Below are 21704 nucleotides of genomic sequence, written 5' to 3'. Positions count from 1 at the left end.
CCTCTAATACAAACTACTTTGCTTATATAACCCATGAAACATTTATTTATTAGAACTTACTGGTTTTCCCATGGACTCTCCTCCTTCCCACAGTCGTCCAGGCATCACGCCGTGCCCTCTCAGCAACAGCTGCTTGGTATTTGTTGAATGAACTCTCACTGCTCCTCAAAACCTCGAAGAAAATTCAGTGGTTGATTGTCACTTATGAATCTTGATTTTATATGTACATGCACACGTATTTTAAGATACCCACATCAGTAAAAGAACCTCTTTTCTATTGTGAATCATTTGACTAAAGAGAAGTTGCCATCATTAAAATGAAACCCAGAGCCTAAGCTGAGCTGAAGAAATAAAACACAGATTTTCCTTTTTAATAACCAAAACTAGTATACGTATATATACACAACGTATAAATAAAATATAGAATCCCACAACCCCAAGAGTATATATATCTCAGCCCACTAAAATCTTATGTGCAAACTATAATTGTAACAACTTTTACCGAACATTCTCCATATGCCAGGCACTGGATTAACACCTTATTTGGATTATCTCATTTCATCCTCATAACAGCCTTTTAAGTTAGATATCAGCACTAACTATCAAGCTGTGCGAAGACATGAGGGAACTTTCAATGCACATTACTAAGTGAAAGAAACCAATCTGAAAAAGCTGCATACTGTATGCTTCCAACTATCTGACATTCTGGAAAAGGCAAAACTATGGAGACCATAAAAAGATCAGTGGTTGCCAGGGGTTAGAAGGGAGAGAGGGATGAATAGGTAGGGCACAGAGGATTTTTACAGCATTGAAAATACTCTGTATGATACTGTAACGATGGATATATTTCATTATGCATTTGTCCAAATCCATAGAATGTACAACAGCAAGGGTGAACCCTAATGTAAACTATGGACTCTGGGCAATAATGATGTGTCAGTGTAGGTTCGTCAACTGTAACAAATGTCCCACTCTGGTAGGGGATGTTGCTAATGGGGGAGGCTGTGCATGTGTGGGCCAGGGGGTATATGGGAAATTTCTGTACCCACTGCTCAATTTTCCTGTGAACCTAAAATTGTTCTAAAATTAAAGTCTAATAGGTGACGGGGATTAAAGAGTACACTTGTCATGATGAGCACTGAGAAATGTATCCAATTGCTGAATCACTGTATTGTATGCCTGAAACTCATATAACACTGTATATTAACAATACTGGAATTAAGATAAAAAACTTAAAAAATTCTATAGCACATGCACAAAAAAATTAAAATTAAAACCAAAGTCAATTTAAAATTGCAATATAGGGGCACCTGGGTGGCTCTGTCCGTTAAGCGTCCAGCTCTTGATTCCGGCTCAGGTCCTGATCTTGGGGTCAGGAGATCAAGCCCCACATCGGGCTCCGCGCTCAGCACAGAGTCAAGTATGAGATTCTTTCCCCCTCCCTCTCCCTCCCCTTCTGCCTCTCCCCTGACTCGTACTCGCTCACTCTCTCTCTCTCTCAAATAAATTTTTTTTAAAATGTAATATAAATTATAAGTTACATGATAAAATTAAGATAATCTAAAATAAAAATATATGTACATTTCAATCTTCTCTGATGCATCATAGTTTCGGTTCTTCCTGCTCTCTACATGTAACCTTCTTGCAGCATTCAACACACTGTATTTTAATCGTCCCGGTGGACCCCGAAATTGGGTAGTTTCATCAGGCAAGGAAACTTGGGCAGAAGGCCTCAGCAAAATCAGACATTATTAATATTTAACATGTATTAAACTTTATTGCTCTGAGTAGGCTGCTATAAATTGGCCTTGTAAGAGTTATACTTTCTGCCAGTGGACTATGCTTAAATTATAACGTCAGAGCTAACATTTCAGAAAGGCTTCTTCACCCTTTGTGAATTGGAAAACCAAAAAGCTCTCCCCGACTTCACCCTCTCCCAACATACTGGCCCCTCTGATTCTCAGAAAAGGTACATCTGGGTGGATTTGCAGTCTGGGCTCCTGTCCTCCTGCAGGTCTGTGCATGCAGCCAAACAGCATGGAATCCACGCCTTCCCATGGTCTTTCTTCCCTCATTTCTCAGGAGTGGAAACCAAGAAGAGCCAGAGCTGTTGGCAAGGCCTGTGCCTCCTCCCAGCCCTCTTTCTCTGGTTCCCAGTTCCTTCCCAGCGTGCTCAAGCTTGCCTGCTATGTTTCCTCCTGCCCCCCTAACTGAGGCCCTGCCTCTCCTACTCCTCAAGGTCAGTTTGGATCTTCATGGTCAATAGGAATGGCAAAAGTGTTCGTGAATGGTATGTGTAATGACATCGGCCATGGTTTATCCGGACACATCTTACAATCATAAAATGTTAAATCAGCTGGGTCAAGAAAAGAAAGATTTATTTGGGAGACACAATTGAGGCTCTTCAGATGTACTCGGTGCAGAAGGAAATAAATGGACAGAAACTTGGAATTCTAACTGCAAGTGTCTTGGATCTTCAGGGCAATTTAATAAGATAAACCCAGTGAGGCCTTGGGCTTTTTAAAAAGGAAAAATTGTAGAGATTATAGAGGTATACCATAATTATATGGACATTGTTCACATCATAATTACTTTCTCAGTTACTTTTCAGGTTCATGGTGAAATCTGGAAGAACCTATTTTCATCCACTATCCATAGTAAGTGATTATGGTTTCTTTTTAATGTCAAATGAAAGTAGATTAAAATGAAAAAGAGGTCTTCACTTCATTTGTATATATGGCATGTTGAAACAACGTTCACCTATAAGTAACCTAATAAACATGGAAGTCTTACTTCTAAGCGTATTATAACTAGAGATATCTCCACCACTCATGTTCCCAAATATAAAATGATCTAGAATATAAACATATCTGTTTTCATTTTTGTTACACCTTCTTGTGGCAGGTTATCTCATTTTGCTAAGATTTAAAGTCTTATGTGTACTTGAATAATTTATCCACAGGACTCTGCCAGGTAATAGGGGATCTTTCCTTCCCATCTTTGTATCCGGCTCTCCCTTTGGCAGAACCTTCAGTTAGTATCATAGGGAGGAAAAGGAGATTGATTCAGAGTATAAAACTCTAGATGAGTGCTTCTCAACCGGGGGTGATTTTGTCCCCCAGGGGACGTTTACAATATCTAAGGGGGGGGTGCTATTGACTCTCGTGGACAGAGGTCATGGATGCGGCTAAACATTCTACAAGACACAGGACAGCAAGGCAACCAGTTCTTCTCCAAAGCTTCTAGAAGCAGTGCAACCCTGCCATCATCTTGATTTTAATCCAGTGACACCCATTTTAGACTTCTGACCTCCAGAACTAGGAGATAATAAGTTTGTGTTGTTTTAAGCCACTACCCTTGTGGTGATCCGGTACAGAAGCATTTTGAAAAGAATTCATACAGGAACAGGCAATTTACAAAACAGGAAACCTAAATGCCTAATAAATATAATTTAAAAACCCTCAAATTCAGAATTTAAGATGAGACGCTATTTCAAACGCATAAATCCAAAGGGCTGACAACGATGTGAGGTGAAAGTAAGTTTCATCCCTGCTGGCAGAAGTGAAAATGGACATAAGAATTTTGGAGAACAATCCGACAGCATTTATTATCATTAAAAACGTGCATGGCCTGGAACTCCACAGTTCCACTTTGAGGGATCAACCCCAAAGAAAAGTCCGGCACAGAAACATCAGGAGGGTTCTAGAATAAGGTGCACTGTAGCACCTTTTAATCACAAAACAACTGGGAAACACCCTAATTATTGGGCAATAGAGGAATTTATAAATATAGTATGCTATGTGCATAGATTGAACACGTTGCCTAGAATGAATACATGAACTATATGTTTCAACACAGATCTCCAAAACATACCACTGAGTAAATAGAGCAATTTGCAGTGTGATGTACATAGTACAATAGCCTCTGTGTCATTTTAAACATACACAGCACTATGATATGTTGTTCACAGATGTCTATCTGTGTGGTCAAACACGGAAACACGGACAGGGAGGGTGCACGCCCCTCTGTGCTGGAAGTTGACTCTGGAGAGGATGGGGGACGGGACCAGAAAGAGAACAAAGGGGATTTCGACTCCATCTGCGATGTTCTGCTCATCAGACACGTAAAAACACGAACATAAAAATAGCACACAAAACACCAACTTTTGTTCACAGATTTTTTTCCTACACTTTATTTCTCTTTTTGCCTTAAATTCTTCTAAAAATACAAGCACAAAAACCAAAACAATGGGGCGCCTGGGTGGCTCAGTCCGTTAAGCGTCTGCCTTCGGCTCGGGTCATGGTGCCGGGGTCCTGGGATCGAGCCCCGCGTCGGGCGCCCTGCTCCGCGGGAAGCCTGCTTCTCCCTCTCCCCCTCCCCCTGCTTGTGTTCCCTCTCTCTCGCTGTGTCTCTGTCAAATAAATGAATAAAATCTTTATAAAAAAAACAATGGACATTAAAAGGAGAAGGATCATCTTGAAATTGGTTTAGAATAAACCCTGGGTTAAAACTTGTGTTCAAAACTCATTAACTCACTTTGTCTTTCTGAACTCAGGAAGTATCTTGATGCATTAATTCAGACTTAATATCTTCAAGAATTAAATAGGTATGGGATTAATGGGGTAACGGAACAGGCGCTGGCTTAACGAATGGAATAACACAGGCATGGAATAACACCTGAGGATTTCTAAAATCCATATCATGTTTTCAATCAAGAAAAGTGCCTGACATGTATTGCCTGATTTTCCAAAGAACCCCATCAGTTAGGTAAGGCAGATCTTCTGAAGAGTCCTGTTTTCCAGGTGAAAAAATGGGAGGCCTAAAGAGGACAGTGACTTGTTCAAGGTTGGTAAGTGGTAAGAGCCAGAGCTTGGACGCATGTCTTCTGATTCTAAGCACCATGCTTTTTGTACTATGTCAACTACCTCCTGGGATGAGAAATGGCTTATCTAATAGCTGTTCCTATTTAAGAAAAAGGAAGGAAGGAAGGAAAGAAAGAAGAGAAGAGGAAGAGGAAGAAGAAGAAGAGGAAGAGAAAAGAAAAGAGAACAAGAAGAAAAAGAAAAAGAAAAAGAAAGGAAAAAACCGGGATGTTTTAGATGTTCTAGTTGGGCCTAAATGCCATAAAAGTCTGTGCTGTGAACTGGCTGCTTAAACAAGCAAGCAAGGATGCAAATGATTCTTTTTCTGGGTTAATATCTAGTACTCCCATCAAAAGAGGGACTGGTCCTAATATTTAAATTTTATTGGGTAAAGTCCTGGGCAATATTGAGATGGATAATGATAAAGGAGACACAAGCAAGAGTTACGAAGATAATAAAGTATAGAAATCATGTTAGATTTGGAACCGTTAAAGGAACCCATTAAGAGAAACCTTAGGGAAACTGATACCTGCCTTTAAATTTTTGAAAGATTTCCAAGTGAAAGAGGAATGAAAAAAATTAGCATTAGAGCCAAAGTGACGAGGAGATAAGAGTGACGCCAGTTCCCAGCTAAGAATACAGAACTTCTAAAATATAGAGCTGTCAAAATATTAAAAAAAAAGGGGGGGGGGACTGGGTTGCCTCAGAGGAGTTCAAGCCGAAACTGAATGAATGGTTTCCAGCACTGCTTAAAAGGAAATGCTTATTTTGGAAGAGGCACTGAACTGGATGAAAGAAATAGAATCGTTCTCTGCCGATCACTCTTCCTAACACTGGTCTAATGGGGAAGCAAGAATCCACTCGAATGGTCCTGGAGGCCCCTCCAGCAAGGGGCACTGAAGCGACAGAGACTCCCTCTAGATCTCACAAACATCATGCCTGTGTGGATGCGTCTCAAACGGAGAGTGGAAAAGATATACGGAAGATATTGGAGAGGGGTGTGCCCTCCGGTTTGATCATGCAGACCTGTTCTTTTGGGGTCCCCAGAGGCTGAGGTCAGGTATGTGACGAAGAATGTCACACCAGAAGACAGAGGAGCAGATGGGTATCATCTTTCAGGGGCCCACCGGTGCTTGGCAGGTACCTACACAAGCAAGTTGACAAGTGCCATGAATTGAGGTCAGGTGGCCAACTGGAAAACTGTGCGAAGGATCTGGCAAGTAAATGATCTAGCTGCAGTACTGTGAATCAGTATATTACTCAATATGAGATCTAGAACCGGGAAATGCAAGAGAGGAAAAAAATCAAAGCAACCTGGATACCTGAGGCCGTCTGTTATAGCCGATGGAGGCTTGTGTGGGCAGAAGGGTATGCCGCGCTAAGTCTCGTGGACCACAGAGAGCCGGTCCAATCCCCTGTTTCAGTCCTCCACCCTCTCTAGGAATAGCATACACAACTGCAAGGTGACCTCCCTTGAAGCCTATTTTATTCTTCCCACCCTTGTCCTCAGGTGTCATCATCTCATCATGCCCTCCCCGAGCTCTCCCTGCTCCGACTGACATTCACATAATCCTTTCTGAGGACTCACTGTGCCAGAATCTGGGCTCCAGCAAGATTATGGTCATGTGTATGCACATGAAAGGGGGAGAGGCATTGCCCTAAGGATTTATAACTGTGGCCCAATCAGGACTACACTCGTGAATTAGCTTCACTGTACGGCAACCAACCAATAAGCAATTATTGTTTTGAACCCACACTTTTCCAGAGTTATCCGAAACTCTATTTGTATACCCGAACAGGGTGGACCACAGCGGTAAAGGTAAATGATGTGGTGTTGCTAGACACTGAGTAGAGAGAAAGCTCATGAACCATGGGCCCTGGTTTTAAGAAGAAACTCCCCCCTCCTTTTTGCAAATGTCAAAGTGAAAGAAAGGGACAATGAGATCAGAGAACAGATGTAGGCAAGTTTGCTGAAGGGGCTGCTTTTCTGAGCACGGCCTATGTTGCCACAAAAGTCTTTGGGGCTACGGAAAGTGATGGGACGGTGAGCACTCCCACTCCTAATGTAGATGGCCTGCCACGCATCCAAGGAGACCGACTTGGCTGTGGTATTAAATCATAATTCCTGGGATTATTGCCATTTTCCAGAGAGGACTTCCTTACCGTCCCACGAAGGTTTAACAGTGAGCCAAAAACACATTACAGTATGGTGGATATTGTGGGGAATTCTCCAGAATCCATTCCCCTCTCCACCCACCCCCAGCCCCGAGCCAACCATGGAAATTCCATCCCTCTTGCCAGTCATTCGTTCAGATCTGGGCATACCTAACCCAGTTTGGACCAAAGAGAGATGCTAGGAGAGGCTTGCTGAGCACACCTGAGAAAGAAGCTTCCTCGGTTTTAGGAGAGACCTAGGAGGAGCCTCCGCTCACTTGACAGAAGCAAACGAGAGTGGATGGGATGCAGATTTGCCACCCATCAGCGTCCAGTAACCACAGGAACAGGCCTTAGCACGAGGCCAGCCCCACAGGCTCAAGAGGAAATTCTTTCTCTTTTTTTGCAAATTGCAAAGCCTCAGAGGGAAGAAAGCAAAAGAACTCCAGTCCCTAATGGCACTATTGAATCCCTGAAGCTCACTCTACTTCTGGACATCCTGTTGCACATGCTATTACGTTCATTCCCTAAGTCGATTTGATGTGAGCTTTATCTCTGCCTATAGCCAGAACCGTCCTTACTGATACAAATCATTGGCGCGCATCCTCTCTTTATGGCAGGCACGACACAACAGTGTAATTAGCATGGATTTGCTACTCTTCATTTCTGAAGTGATGCTATTTAAAAGCACATGCTCTTATCCCAGGTGAAAGAACACAATTTTTACCGACTATAATGAGATTCAACAATTACAGCCAAGTAATTTTGAAAACAGATGTCATGATACTCCCATCTTGTGCAAAGCTTATTTTAGTATTTTTATTGGCAATTCTTCACAAGGTGCTCAGGGCTGCGGTGGCTGTAATTGATAAGACTGATTGCATCACGGAGGACATTAACATGTTAATTGCATCTCAACTTTCAGACCGTATTTATTGAGTAGATTCTGTGTGAAGGCTTCCATTGTTTTCCCTGGAAAAGTTCAAAACAAGACTCGGTTTTATATTTTATTATCTCTGCCTTTAACCATTTACAGTACCGCATGTCTTAACATGTCTGGAGTTTGCGTCTCAGGGAAGAAAGGGACCAAGAGGTTTCTTGGCAAGCTGGTAACTGATCAGATTTGCTAGGGTAGGCAATGGAAATCTGGGGCCATTATTCCTTTAAAACAAAAAGCCAGTGAATCATGTTTTTGAAGTTAATATGTAAGCCACTGGTCAAGTATTAATGTTCCTACTTTTCCATACGTTGCTTCTCTTCCCTTGCATGGCCATTCCTTGTTTCCTTTGCTAATTCAGATCTTAGCTAGCCCCTGGGTTGGTTGGTTGGTTGGTTTGTTTGTGTTTTTTTCCTTTAAATTCAAGTTAGTTAACATCTAGTGTAGTATTGGTTTCAGGAGTAGACTTTAGTGATTCATCACTTACATACAACACCCAGTGCTCAGTACAGCAAGTGCTGTTCTTAGTGCCCATCATCCATTTAGCCCGTCCCCCTACCTACCTCCCCTCCAGCAACCCTCGGTTTGTTTCTTATGGTGGGTGCCTCGGTTGGTTAAGCATCTGCCTTCAGCTCAGGTCATGATTTCAGGGTCCTGGGATCGAGCCCCACATCGAGCCCCACATCAAGCTCCCTGCTCAGGGAGGAGTCTGCTTCTCCCTCTCCCTCTGCCCCTCCCCCCTGCTCATTCTTTCTCTCTCAAATAAATAAAATCCTTTTTTTTAAAGAGTCTCTTATGGTTTGCCTCTCTGTTTTTATATTATTTTATTTTTCCTTCCTTTCCCCTACGTTCATCTGTTTTGATTCTTAAATTCCACATATGAGTGAAATCATATATTTGTCTTCCTCTGACTGATTGCTCTTAGAGTAACATCCCCTGGTTTTTAAGACTTAGTTCAAGTACAAATCCTTCTTTAAATCTTTGTAACTGATTCATGCCATAGACTGGAAGATAAGCTGGTGCTATACTGACAAAGCTGAGACTTAAGTTTAGCAGATCATTTTAGCACTCAACATCTAAGAGCAATTGGACAATCAATATTGTGTAACCCTAATTCTAGTTCTAGACCTAGAACAAGGTCCACCCTGACTTCTGAGCCTTCGTATTCTCATCTGTAAAATGGGGAAACTGAAAGTACAGCCATAGCTCGTTTGATTGTGCCTCACTTTATAGTACTTTGCAGATACTGCATTTTTTTTTTTTTTTTTTTTTTTACAAATTGAAGGTTTCTGGCACCCCTGTGTCAGGCCTATCGGCACCATTTCTCCAACAGCATTTGCTCACTTCATGTCCCTGTGTCATATTTTGGTAATTCTTGAAATATTTCAAACTTTTTCATTATTATTCTACTTGTCATGAGGATCTATGATCAGTGATCTTTGATGTTACTACCGTAATTGTTCAGGGGCACCCCGAATTGCACCCATATAAGATGGCAAACTTAATCAATACGTGCTGTGTGTGTTCTGACTGCAGATGGGGTGGAAACAGTAAGAGAACTAGAATCAGAAGTAGAGCCTGAAGATGGGACTAAATCACTGCAATCTCATGATCAACTTTAATGAATGAGGAGTTGCTTCTGATGAAGGAGCAAAGAAACCAGTTTCCTGAGATGAAATCTCTTCCCGGTGAAGATGTGGTAAAGGCCATTGAAATGACAACAGAGGATTTAGACTAGGACATAAAGTTAGTTGATAAAGCAGCGGCAGGGTTTGAGAGGATTGATTCCAATCTTGAAAGAAGTTCTACTGTGGGTAGTAAAATGCTATCAAACAGGTCACATACTACAGAGAAATCTTTCATGAAAGAAACAATCAATGCAGCAGATTTCATTGTCATCTTATTTGAAGAAATTGCCACAGGCCCCTCCCCCCCGCAGCCTTCAGCAACCACCACCCTGAACAGTCAGCAGCCCTTAACGTTGGGTAGAGGCAAGACCCTCTACGAGCAAAGATTATCACTGGCTGAAAGCTCAGATGAGGGTCAGCGGTTTTTAGCAACAAAAGTTTTTTTAAAGATTTTATTTATTTATTTAAGAGAGAGCACAAGTGGGGGAGAGGGGCAGAGGGAGAGGGAGAGGGAGAAGCAGACTCTCCACTGAGCAAGGAGCCTGACAAGGGGCTTGATCCCCCGACCCTGAGATCATGACCTGAGCCAAAGGCAGACGGTTAACCGACTGAGCCACTCAGGCGCCCCACAACAAAGCATTTTTTTAATTAAGGTATGTACCTTGGGAGTTTTTTTTAGATATAATGCTATTTCACATTTAGTAGACTACACTATAGTGTAAACATAACTTTTCTATGCACTGAGAAACCAAAAAATTCACTTGACTCACTTTATTGTGATAATCACTTCATTGCAGTAGTCTAGAACCGAACCTGCAATGTCTCCAAGGTGTGCCGGATGGACCACAGTTTATCTATTCACTTACTGGAGGACATCTTGATTGCTTCCAAGTTTTGGCAATTACCAGGAAAGCTATTATAAACATCCATGTGCAAGGTTTTTGTGTAGATATAAGTTTTCAACTCTTTTGGGTAAATACCAAGGAGTGCAATTCCTGAATCATACGGTGAGAGTATGTTTAGTTTTGTAGAAAACCAAGAAATTGTCTTCCAAAGCGACTATACCATTCTGCATTCCACCCACAATGAATGGGAGCTCCTAATGCTCCCCATCCTCACCAGCAGTTGGTGCTGTCAGTGTTCCAGATTTTGGCCATTCTAATAGGTGTGTAATGGTGTCTCGTTGCTATTGTAATTTGCATTCTCCTTATGACACAGGATGTGGAGCAGGTTTTGGTTGAAATGAATTTCAGCATGGAGAGAGCTTAGGGGTAGTGGGGAGAGAGAGGTCTTAATAAAGGAGCACAGACCAGAACTGGCTTGCTCGGGAGGGGATGACAAGTCACTAAAGGGGCGAGGGCAGAGATGGGGATGGGAGTGACATGATCAGATTCGTTTCTCAGAATCATCATTACGGCTGCATGCAGAGCATGGACTGACCAGTCAGAAGATAGAAATCCAGGTAACAGAGGATAGAAGACATGGAAGGGGGATTAGAATTGAATGAATGAATTCCAGAGCTCCTTGGGAGAGGAAAAGAAAGGACTTAGATTGATGCCCTCTCTGCCAACAAGCCCTCCCTGATGGCCCTTGCCTGCAGAAATCAGGCCTCCTTCTGCTCTGCTTCCCAGAAGCTCATGTGTGTTTCTGCTGTCATTCCTTCTGCATCCAGCTTTAGCCACAGGTGGGGAGTCTGGGCCTCTTCCAGCTATAGGAGGATGACTCCATGTTAGCACCTTACAGAGTTATTGGCACCTGGGTGTTTCACTCTTTTTGAAAGAATGGATTGCTTGTATTCTCCATTTTTACCTTTAGCTGTTTTTGATAATTTGGTGACATGTACATTTCTCTCATTAATTTCTCTGGGCTAGTCTTCCCATCAGTATACTTCAGGGCTAGACAAACTCTCCAAAGACATGCTATGAGTCAACCCTTCCCTATTTCAAATTACTTGATGCTTGGTGACTTAAGCTATTTCTCTAGGGAGCCTCATTCTGCATTTCATATTCCAGTAATTCTTTAAACGAAAGTCATTTCTAAAACCATCTTCTCAATTTCCTTTATCACTTGTTTGTAGTCACCAGTTTTATTTGGCCCTTCCTACGTGTTCTTAAACATGATCACATGACCTCAGTCAGCAGCCCTTTATCCTGGTAATCCACAGCATTTCTCAATTCCTGTTCTAATATCTAAAGGTAAATAGAAAAAACAAACTTGACTTTAATGAATATTTCATTCAACGAATATTTATTTTTTCATGCTCTGTCACATGCACAAGATACATGGAATCATGAGACCTTTGCAAACTCTTTAAAAAGTAATCTTGAGGGTCTCTCACTCTCTCTCACACACACTCACACACACACACATTTTTAAAATTCATTCTTCCTCATCAGAGGCCAGCGAAAAATTTTCCAAAATGCCAACAAGCCCCTCTGATACTTTACCCCTGTGCTCACTCACAGTTTCGGCCATGATGGAAACCACAGGATAACATATCAAGAAGCCTTTTTTTCAAAAACAGATAGTATCTCACCCAGCGGTTTTCAACCTGGGGTGATTTGGCATCATTTGCAATGCCTGGAGACATTTTTATTTGTCACTCCTGGCGGGAGCTTGCGGGGGGGGGGGGGGGGGGGGGGTGCTACTGACATCTAGTGGATAGAGGCCAGAGATGGTGCTGAGCATCCAACGAGGCACAGAACAAAGAATTATCTAGCCCAAAATGTCAACAGGGTGAAACCTGAGAAACTCTTAAAACCTCTGTCAACATTTTTATTTTATTTTATTTATTTATTTGACAGAGAGAGGCACAGCGAGAGAGGGAACACGAGCAGGGGGAGTGGGAGAGGGAGAAGCAGGCTTCCCGCCGAGCAGGGAGCCCGATGCGGGGCTCGATCCCAGGACCCTGGGATCATGACCCGAGCCCAAGGCAGACGCTTAATGACTGAGCCACCCAGGCGCCCTCTGTCAACATTTAATACAATTTATGCTTGCACAATTCCACTTCCTAAAAATGAGCTCTCCTAACAAGTACATAACATTTTAGCCTGCAGACAACTTTGGTGCCACCAAAGTTCCCTTCATAAGTCATTCATTCTGGAAATAAAAACATGGATACATCAGGTCATAAAGATAAACCAGGCCCCAAAACTTAACCAGTAAAATCAGCAATCCACAAGCCCATTTTGGGAATGTTTCTAAAAACTTTTTGTTTTTAAAAACAAATCAGCCAGTTTTAAAAAGCAAGCCAAATTTCTTCTTGTCATTTTATTTCCTGTCCTCAGAACTTCAAGTTTCTGAGACTCCGTGTCATCTGATCTCACTTTTGTCTTAATTTTGTGTTCCTATGAAAGGCTACGTGATATCAGCCCTCTTGAGTTTCTAAATGAGAGAATCTAATGTTCTGACGTCTGACATAGCCTCAAAGTGTACCTCCAGATGAGATCCAAATCTGAATAATCAGAAAGAGGCTACGCTGGAAAGGGTTGTGCTTTTTAGTTCTCATGCAGAAAAGTTCTATTTATTCTTATCAACCTCATTTCCACAATGAGTCACCAATGGAAGAAAATGGCAGCCCCTCATTACCCACGGCCACAACCTTCTAAGCCCAGCCTAATGGCCCTCCTTTGCTTGGCCCAGTGCCACCAAGGACTGTTGGCTCACCCCAAAATCAATCCTCTTGGCCGGTCTCTAATTTTCATTTAGTAAATTTAGAATATTATGAAGAACCCTTCTAACCCCTCTCTGGGATAATGTCCAGAAGCCACTTTGCCTAAACAAAGTCATTTATTTTAATAGAACAAATGAGAGAGCCAATTTGTATTGCATGGCACCCTGACAAAGACGGGAAAAATGCTAGGACTCATTTGTCCCAAATTGTATCTCTAATTATAATAACAACTCTGCAACCAAAGCAATCTTTCACGAAAGTAAATTAGATCGGGCCACTCCCAGGTTAAACCTTTTCCATAGCTTTCCGTTACTGTTAGGAGAAATCCCCAAATCTGTCATGCAGCTTGTAGAGGATGAGTACTTTCTAGGCCCTGCCTTTCCCGTCAGTCTCAACACATTCCCTCTCCATCGAGGTCTGTGCTCCCTTTTTCTGGATCTCTTAAAGTACTCTTCCTTCTTCCTGGATAGCTCATGCTTCCCATGGCTGCCCCCTTCCTTTGCCCAGCTGATCCCTTCCCATTGTTCAAACCACGGCTTTAATTCATTTCCTCAAAGAAGTCTTTTCTGCTTGTATTACGTCTGCTGAAAATTCCACTGGCCAAAGCAAATCATGTGCCAAGTCCAAAGTCAAAAGTAAGGATGTGGGGAAGAGGAAGGAACTGGGGCCATTTCCGCAACCACCACTTTCCTCATCCAGGTGCATACAGGTGATGAGTAGGCGCCACCTAATGATGATTAGCATGTACCGGCACTCATCTAGAAACAGCTCCTTTATACAGCTGAATAGTTGTCTGTTTCAGGTTCTTTGTCTATACTTGTCCTCTCCCGGAAGCCCTATTACACCCTACGACACCTTACTGAGATCTGGTAAATTTCCTCTTTTCTCCAAATACCTCAACAATGCACTCTTTCTTTGAAATTCCACTGAAGTTCAAATCTACTGAAGTAATTAAACACAGGAGATGAGGGGCAGGTCCTAAACATGGAGGCCGCCATGCGCCTGAGAAAAACACCCCTATTGGAGCCAATCCCGATATTCTCAAGCGACGATAAGCAAAGCTGACAAAAAAAAAAAAAAAAGAATGATGCTCAGACAAGGCCAATCCACAACCACAGAAATGATGAAACATTCCTCTCTTATGATCAACATGCTTTTTACCAATGACCACTCAAGCCTTGTTTAATCCTCCTGCCTCCTAAATAAACATCATTTAAAAATACCCAGTCACCAAACTGTCACAGCTCCTTGGTAACAGGCAAGCCAGAAGAGGCCCTGATTTCTTAAATCCTCCTTAGAGGATTTTGCACAAGCGTAAGCCCTCTAAGGAGGCCTTTCCAGATACATCTTACTGAGATGTCCACGGTTCTTCCAAGGGATGGTATTTCTTGTGGCAACAAGCTCCATCCACCTAACATTGTTTGAGTATAGCTGTTTGTACAGTGGGCTTCAACACCTTCAGTTAACTCCTTCCCATTCAAAGGGTTAAGTGCTCTGACACAGGTCTGGTTTGAAACACGCTGAATTTTGAGCACTGCTCAACAGCACAAAGGAGACTTAAATAGTATCACCAGGTGAGTGTAGGACCTGGCTAGGCAGTGTGCTGACACAGACAGGTGCAGGAAGCAGTCACCAATAAAACACAATGTCCCTTTTCTAGAAGTTCTATTCTATAGTCAGTAACGTATTCTCCCATTAGTGCCTAGACTCCAACAAGACAAAGTAAGGTTCCATAGGTAAAATGGAGTTTTTCTCCCCACATTAGCTTCTTATAACACTCAAACCTGTGCATAGTAAGCAAAATCAGTTCTTACAGGGACCCAGAGACTCATTCTTTAGAGTTAGTGTAGCCCAAATTCCTGGCTCATTTACCTTCACATTTTTTCCAATAAGTATTTCATACTTTCTTATATGATATTGATTTCATTTGCAGTCACTGAAGAGTGGAAATGAGCAGTAAATTCTCACTTCTACCAATTTTCCAGACGCCATCAAAATTGCTCACTATCATATTACTAGAAGACACATGCACCATTGTTGCAGAAATATCATTAATCATAGTATTATCAGTAATTGGTATATTTTCTCAAAATAAATTATTATTTGGGGAAAAAAACCAGATGTGTATTCAGTATCAGCCTGAATGCTTTACCAGATAAGAATTGTTAAATCCTATTGAAATTTTTCCCCAGGTAGTCAACCAAAATAGCTCGAGAAGCAACAACCTATGTTTTCAGCATATGCTAAGTTCTCCAACTCTACAAATAAAGATGACTGTGGGGTTTTTGTTTGATATTTTTGTCTTTTTGGGGAGAGAGAGCGCAAGTGGGGAGGGGCAGAGGGAGAAGGAGAATCTTAAGCAGGCTCCAAGCTCAGGATGGAGCCCCACACAGGGCTTGATCTCACGATGCCAAGATCACGACCTGAGCCGAAATAAAGAGTCAGATGCTTAATCGACTGAGCCACCCAGGCGCCCTGAAGATGACTGTGTTTTACTTAAATGAGGAGTTGGGTAGGTGAGTAACTTTCAAATACTGATTTAGCTTTTATGAATGTTAGCATAAGAGGTCTGAGTTCCAGTTTTGTCACTTGGCTTTTCCTTCTTCCTTTCTTAATTAAAAAGGAAATGATGCAAATGTGGTAGACTTTAGGGTTATGTGCAAATTCACCTCTCTCTGGGCACAGGTTCTGTTTGTATTCCCCTACTCTCTTGGACTCAGGGTGGCCATGAGACTCGCTTTGACCAGTGAAATTCATAAAGGGATGTGTGTTAATTCCTTCCAGGAGAAAGGCTTTAAATTGCCCCTGTGAGACCCCATATCATCTCCTTCCTCTTACCACGGTGACCAGTAAAGCTGCAGGCGTAGGCTTCATCAGCCTGGGTCCTAGGATGACAAGGCATGGAGCAGAGCCCACCAGCCAGCTCATGAAGAACACGTGCAATAAGAGAGACAAGTATTTGTTAAGTCACAGATATTTTTTTCGGGTGGTCTGTCATCCCAGCATAACCTAAACCATAACAGAGGTAGACATTTTTATTGTTAAAAAAATTAGGTGCTTTTTCAAACAATATAAAGGTATATCGAGCTTCACTCTCCAACACATTAGTCACTAATCATACATGGCTATTTAGATTTTAAACATTAGTAAAAGGAAAGATTCATTTCCTCCATCACACTAGCCACATTTCAAGGGCTCCACAGCCACACGTCACTAGGGGCTCCTGAGCAGGACAGTGCAGACACGGAACATTCTCCTCATACAGAAAGTTCTGCTGGACAGTGCGGAGGAGCTGAACAGCAAAGTACCCAAATCACTGCCCAAACCCCTTCACCGGCCCGTCCCTAAATGCTACCACTCCTTACAGATTATTAAATAGCATTCTAGTCCTTCTTCTGGCTTAGTACACTGCCAAATGTAAAATGCTGAATTTACTTAGGATTTTGCATACGAGCTCGAAGGCGAGGTTGGCCAAATGCTGTGGAGGCGGGGGGTAGTTTTCTGATTTTTCTGTCAGTGCGATAGTAGCATTAAAAAGTGAGCTTGGAATCCTTTCAGATTGTTAATGCTCTGCAATAGTTTACAAAGCATGAAAGCTATGTGAGCTTCTGTGAGGTTTTGGAGCAATTACTCAAAAAAATGGCACCTGAGTATAAAATTAACTATGTCTTCTTTTTCTTGACACCACACTTGTTAAAGGATAGACTATTTGGGAGATCCTTTAAAAGAATCAGGTTTGTGTTATATTGATTGACTATAATTGTTAGAAAAATACCATTAATATCTGCTTTGCCTTTATATTTATTTCTACTTTTTAAAAGGTTTTTCTGTTGTTCTTTTATTGGGTTTTAGATTTCACTGCTAATTTCATTTTCTCTGCTTCTCTAGGAAATGTATTTATAACTGTCTATTTTTCTTCAAGCACTCTTCTTGGCTGTACTCCATGTGGTTTTTTTTTTCAATCATTAAATATATACATTTTATTCAAAAACAGAATACAAAATCTTAATTTCTATGATTTCAAAGTCAGGTTGATTGTAGTACAGATTGCTGTGGGCTTTGTCCCCTCCTATTTTCTTCTTTGGGCTCATTTTTATATTTTGTACTCATGGTTACAATATCCAGTAAAAAAAAAAAAAAAAAAAAAAAAGGCTCTCCAGATCTTCCGCATCTGACCATCCTGCAGTGGTGAACTGTTAGTCTGGTCTAGGCACCCTCTCTATCTTAATGTCCTCATGACTCCAGAGTCTCTCACCAATGGCACTTGCCCAAGGCCATAATCTCAGAGTGAGGTAAGTTGCATCCACAAATTCTCCCCATAGACAAGCTTCTCCACCAATGATGAGTTTTTTCTGTTCTTGAGAACCATCAAAACCAAGAGGGTCCACATTATAGGAATTCTCCAGTCTTGTCCATAACTAATCAAATCTAAATACCAAGGAGCAGAAAGGACCACAGGGAAGCCAGCTGTTGTGATTTCACCCTGTTCCTCACCATACACTTGATCTTTCCATACTTGAGCTGAAGTGCCTGGCCAAAGCTTCCCACGATCATCAAAAACTCTTGCCGGATTATGGACCCCCGTTTATGGTTGAAACAAGACCCCAAAGCTTCTGAATGTAGAAAGATCCTAGTCTTCTAAAATCTTCACCAAAGCCTTTCTGCTTCATGAAATAATTGGATTTCTGGATCGGACTCCCCACATTTAAATATCGCTTCATCTCCTCCCAAGTGAATGAAGTGATTTAGAAACACTGTATTAATTTCTTTGAAGAATTTAGACAGGAAGCTGTAAGTTGAATTCAGAATAGGGTTTATGGCTCCAAAGGTCCTAGACTGCTTAGGTCCATTGTAACATGGAGTCACGAGGTCTTTCTGAACTTCTCCTCAAGACTGCGTATGTCCAGGGCTATCAAATTCTGGTATGACTCAAATCCCTTGTCGTGCGGCATATGAGATCACCATATGGACATCATTTGGGGTATAAACATGAGACAAAGAATAGCTTCCTTTGTTGCCTAACTGGGGAGAAGCAAAGCTCTGATAAGGGAAAGACTGGTCATCAACCATGTGCCAGTGCAAAACATTAAACTTATTAAAAGCCATGGTATCCTCATAATACTCCCCACACTCATGGCCTTGAGTAAAGCCACTGGCCCTTTCACAAGTATAAGATTCATCTGCAAAGATATCGGGGAAAACATCACACTCCGAGTCAAGGACACCTGAGACTAGAAGTTGCTGTAACTCGACTGCAGTGTTAAGTTTAGCAGGGCCACGGTGCCACTTGTAGAGACCAAAAATATAGTCATGATACCACCGAAACACTTCTTTCTAAGTTCAGTTAGTTAACATACAGTGCTGTATTAGTTTCAGGTGTACAATATAGTGATTCAGCACTTCCATACATCACCCGGTGCCCATCACAACAAACGCATTCCTTAAATCCCTTCTTGCAGGAGGGAGCATGCAGGGTGGTGGTGAGCGAGGGGCTGTGGCTGATGTGGAAGTTCTGGGGTGAGAGGTGCAGCAGGCTCGGAGACATCTGCCCTGGGAGTGGCACAGGCCACGGGGCCTGGCCCCGGGGCAGAGACAGGGGATTGCGGGCAGAGACAGGGGTCAGAGCCAGAACCACGGGCAGCGCCAGCAACCCGGGCAGCCCCAGCCTGCCATGTTTTATTTTTTGTAGGACTGTCATTGACCTTGATTAACCTCATAATTTGCTTTCATGTCCTTTTCATTGCAGAAGTAATTTGGGGGTATTTTGGCTTTTATTTTGTCATTAATTTCTAATTTTATTGCACGGTGATCAGAAAACATGGCCTGTGATTTCTGCTCTGGAGAATTGGTTGTCATACATGTTTGGAAAGAAGGTTATTGTCAATCTGTTGGTTATGAAAATATATCAAGCTAAACTTCACAAATGCACAATGAAAAGCTCTACATACCGATGCTTTTGAGTTGTAGATATTGGTTTCTGGGAAGTTGTGTTAAATTCTACCAATATGTTTGGCAAGTTTTCTATTCTTCTGTATTTCTATTTGTTTTTCCTGTACCTATTTCAAAATTCTGCTGTTCAGAGCCATTATATCATCTTCAAGACATGAATCTGTTGTCAGCATCATCTCTTTTTCTCTTACTACTTTTGACTTTCACTCTTAAGAGTATTAATATTTCTGCCCTTGTTTTTTCCCCTTTAGCATTTGATGATATATCTTTTCTAACCTTTACTTTTTCATTTTTCGATGTTATTTCACCTTAAAGCTATTTCTGGTAAAGAGCATATTGCTAGATTTTTTTTTTAATTGTTCAAACAATCTGTTTTTCTTTTTCCTTTTTTAAAAAAGGTGTATTTAACCTATCTACATTTAATGCAACTGTTAATATTCTTGGATTGATTCCTGCCATCTTACTTCATTTGTTCTCTTTACCATGACTTTGCCCTTATTTCTTCTTTTTACTTGCTCGCCTACCATTGTGCTGATACACTGTTTTTTGTTCCACTTAATTCTAGCAATCTTGAAATGGTCATCATTTTTCTATTTTGCTACTTGATACTTTTAAATTTTTAACAAAAACATACTTAAAATTATACTATTTAAGTCACATTCAAAGGCAATCAGCATCTAGATCCTCCTCCTGAACACCACGGAAATCTCACTTCCTTCTTTCCCTTTCATTTCCCTTCTGACAGCTAGGATTTCAGATCCTGGGTTGTATCATTAGTGTTACTATTATCGTTTGACTTTTTCCTCCATAATCATGTACAATGATCAATAGCTTTTTCTGGTACTTTGCTGACCACTGCGATTCTGGTGCTACATCTCTCTCATGGCTTCTGTTTTCATTCTGGTGGCACTGTAAGTAACAACTTTTTTTAAAGCTTTATTTATTTGAGAGGGAGGGAGAGAGAGAGAGAGAGAGAGCAGGGAGAGGGGCAGAGGGAGAGGGAGAATCTCAAGCAGACTCCCCACTGAGCGCGGAGCCCAATGCAGGGCTTGATGTCTCCACCCTGAGATCACAGCCTGACCCAAAACCAAGAGTCAGACCCTTAACCCAATGCACCACCCAGGCGCCCCTGTAAGTAACATCTTCAAGTAGCACTTTCAAAGTGCCTCCATGAGTCTCTGCCATCTCTAAAAAGGCCTAATTTTTCTTGACACTTAAATGGTAGTTTGCCAGGTTATGGGATTCAAAATCCAAAATCATTTCCCTCCAGGTTTTCAAAATCTGTGGCAAGAGGGGAGGGAAGAAGAAAACTGTTTATCTAGGGTGGGCCACTCTGCCCACACTTTCAATATACCCGGTACTTTGCCATCGTAATAACTCAAAAGCAGAGACAGTTTTTTGCCCAACGCACGTTAAGTGGAAACTGAAGCTCAGAAGGGTGTTCTCCTGCCAGAGCTACACAGCAAGTGAGGGGCAGGGATAATTTCAGTCCAATGTTCTTGGACCTCACAGCCCTGCTCACAGTCTAGACCGCTGCCTTCCCACAGAAATACAGTGCAAGCCACATGCCTAATTTCACATTTCCATGTGGTCGCATTTAAAAAAGTAAACAGGTGGCATTCATCTTAACATTTTATTTAGTTCAATTTAGCCAAAACACTGTCATTTTGGCATGTGATCAGTGTTGAAAAGTTATCGAGGAGATACTTGGCTTTCTTCCTACTAAGACTTTGAAACCCGGTGCATCCTTAACCCTTACGGCACAGCTCCGTTTGAAACGACCACCGTTCACGTGCTCCATGACCACATGGGGCTAAGTACCCACTGTACTGGGCAGCCCAGCTCTATGCCACGCTGCTTTTGAAAGCAAACCCTTTCCAACACTGATAGAAAGCATCCTAGGTGGGTGATTTTTTTCTCTCCCAGTTTGACATGAGGAAGTCTGGCTTGCCCTGGAAATAATTGTACGGCTCTTTTGTGCCGATTGCAGATATACAACTAAATCCTCCTCGGTGCTCATCTTCATTGTGTAGCATGGCCTCTCCTCCTGGTCTACACAGCCACAAGTCAGAGGCGCCTTCTTAAAGCCAACCGCTAATCCATTCAAAAGGCAGATTAAACACTTGCCCCCATTTGATGCCCGCTGCGTGTATATTTCTATACATGCCTGACTTCCTTTTTCAGACAAATACCCGGCCCCAGTTCAGACAGGCTTTTTATCACTCTTGGGACGGCCCTGGGGCTCGAGCAAACATCCAATAGCTTTCCTTTAGTCAGCCCCCAAGAGTGTTAGAAGGAAATCAACATGCACACACACACACACAGCAATTTCTTTTAAGTCTCTGAAGCATCCACCATTTCACATTCCCTTCTGCCAGAAATTCCACCAAAATTAATCTCCCAGGCCCCTCACACCATCTCCCCAGAGCCTCCTAACTCCAGCAGTATCAACAACTTAGAAACTGGAGTGTTAAATAATAAAGGATACCCTCCCTCAGGGG

The 21704-nt window shown here is 42.0% G+C and overlaps 1 pseudogene; it reads right to left on the bottom strand.

The window, feature by feature from the left end:
* LOC114218049 (beta-hexosaminidase subunit beta pseudogene) overlaps positions 1-18360 on the bottom strand; it is a 75026-nt pseudogene extending 56666 nt beyond the window's left edge.
* Positions 18361-21704: the final 3344 nt, after the last annotated feature.

The sequence above is a fragment of the Eumetopias jubatus genome, unplaced genomic scaffold, assembly GCF_037043125.1.
Source record: "Eumetopias jubatus isolate StellerSeaLion01/CBP00866 unplaced genomic scaffold, mEumJub1_p1.0 scaffold_11, whole genome shotgun sequence".
Classification (NCBI taxonomy): domain Eukaryota; kingdom Metazoa; phylum Chordata; class Mammalia; order Carnivora; family Otariidae; genus Eumetopias; species Eumetopias jubatus.
The sequence above is the reverse complement of the archived record's forward strand: the minus strand, read 5'-3'. Positions and strand labels throughout refer to the sequence as shown.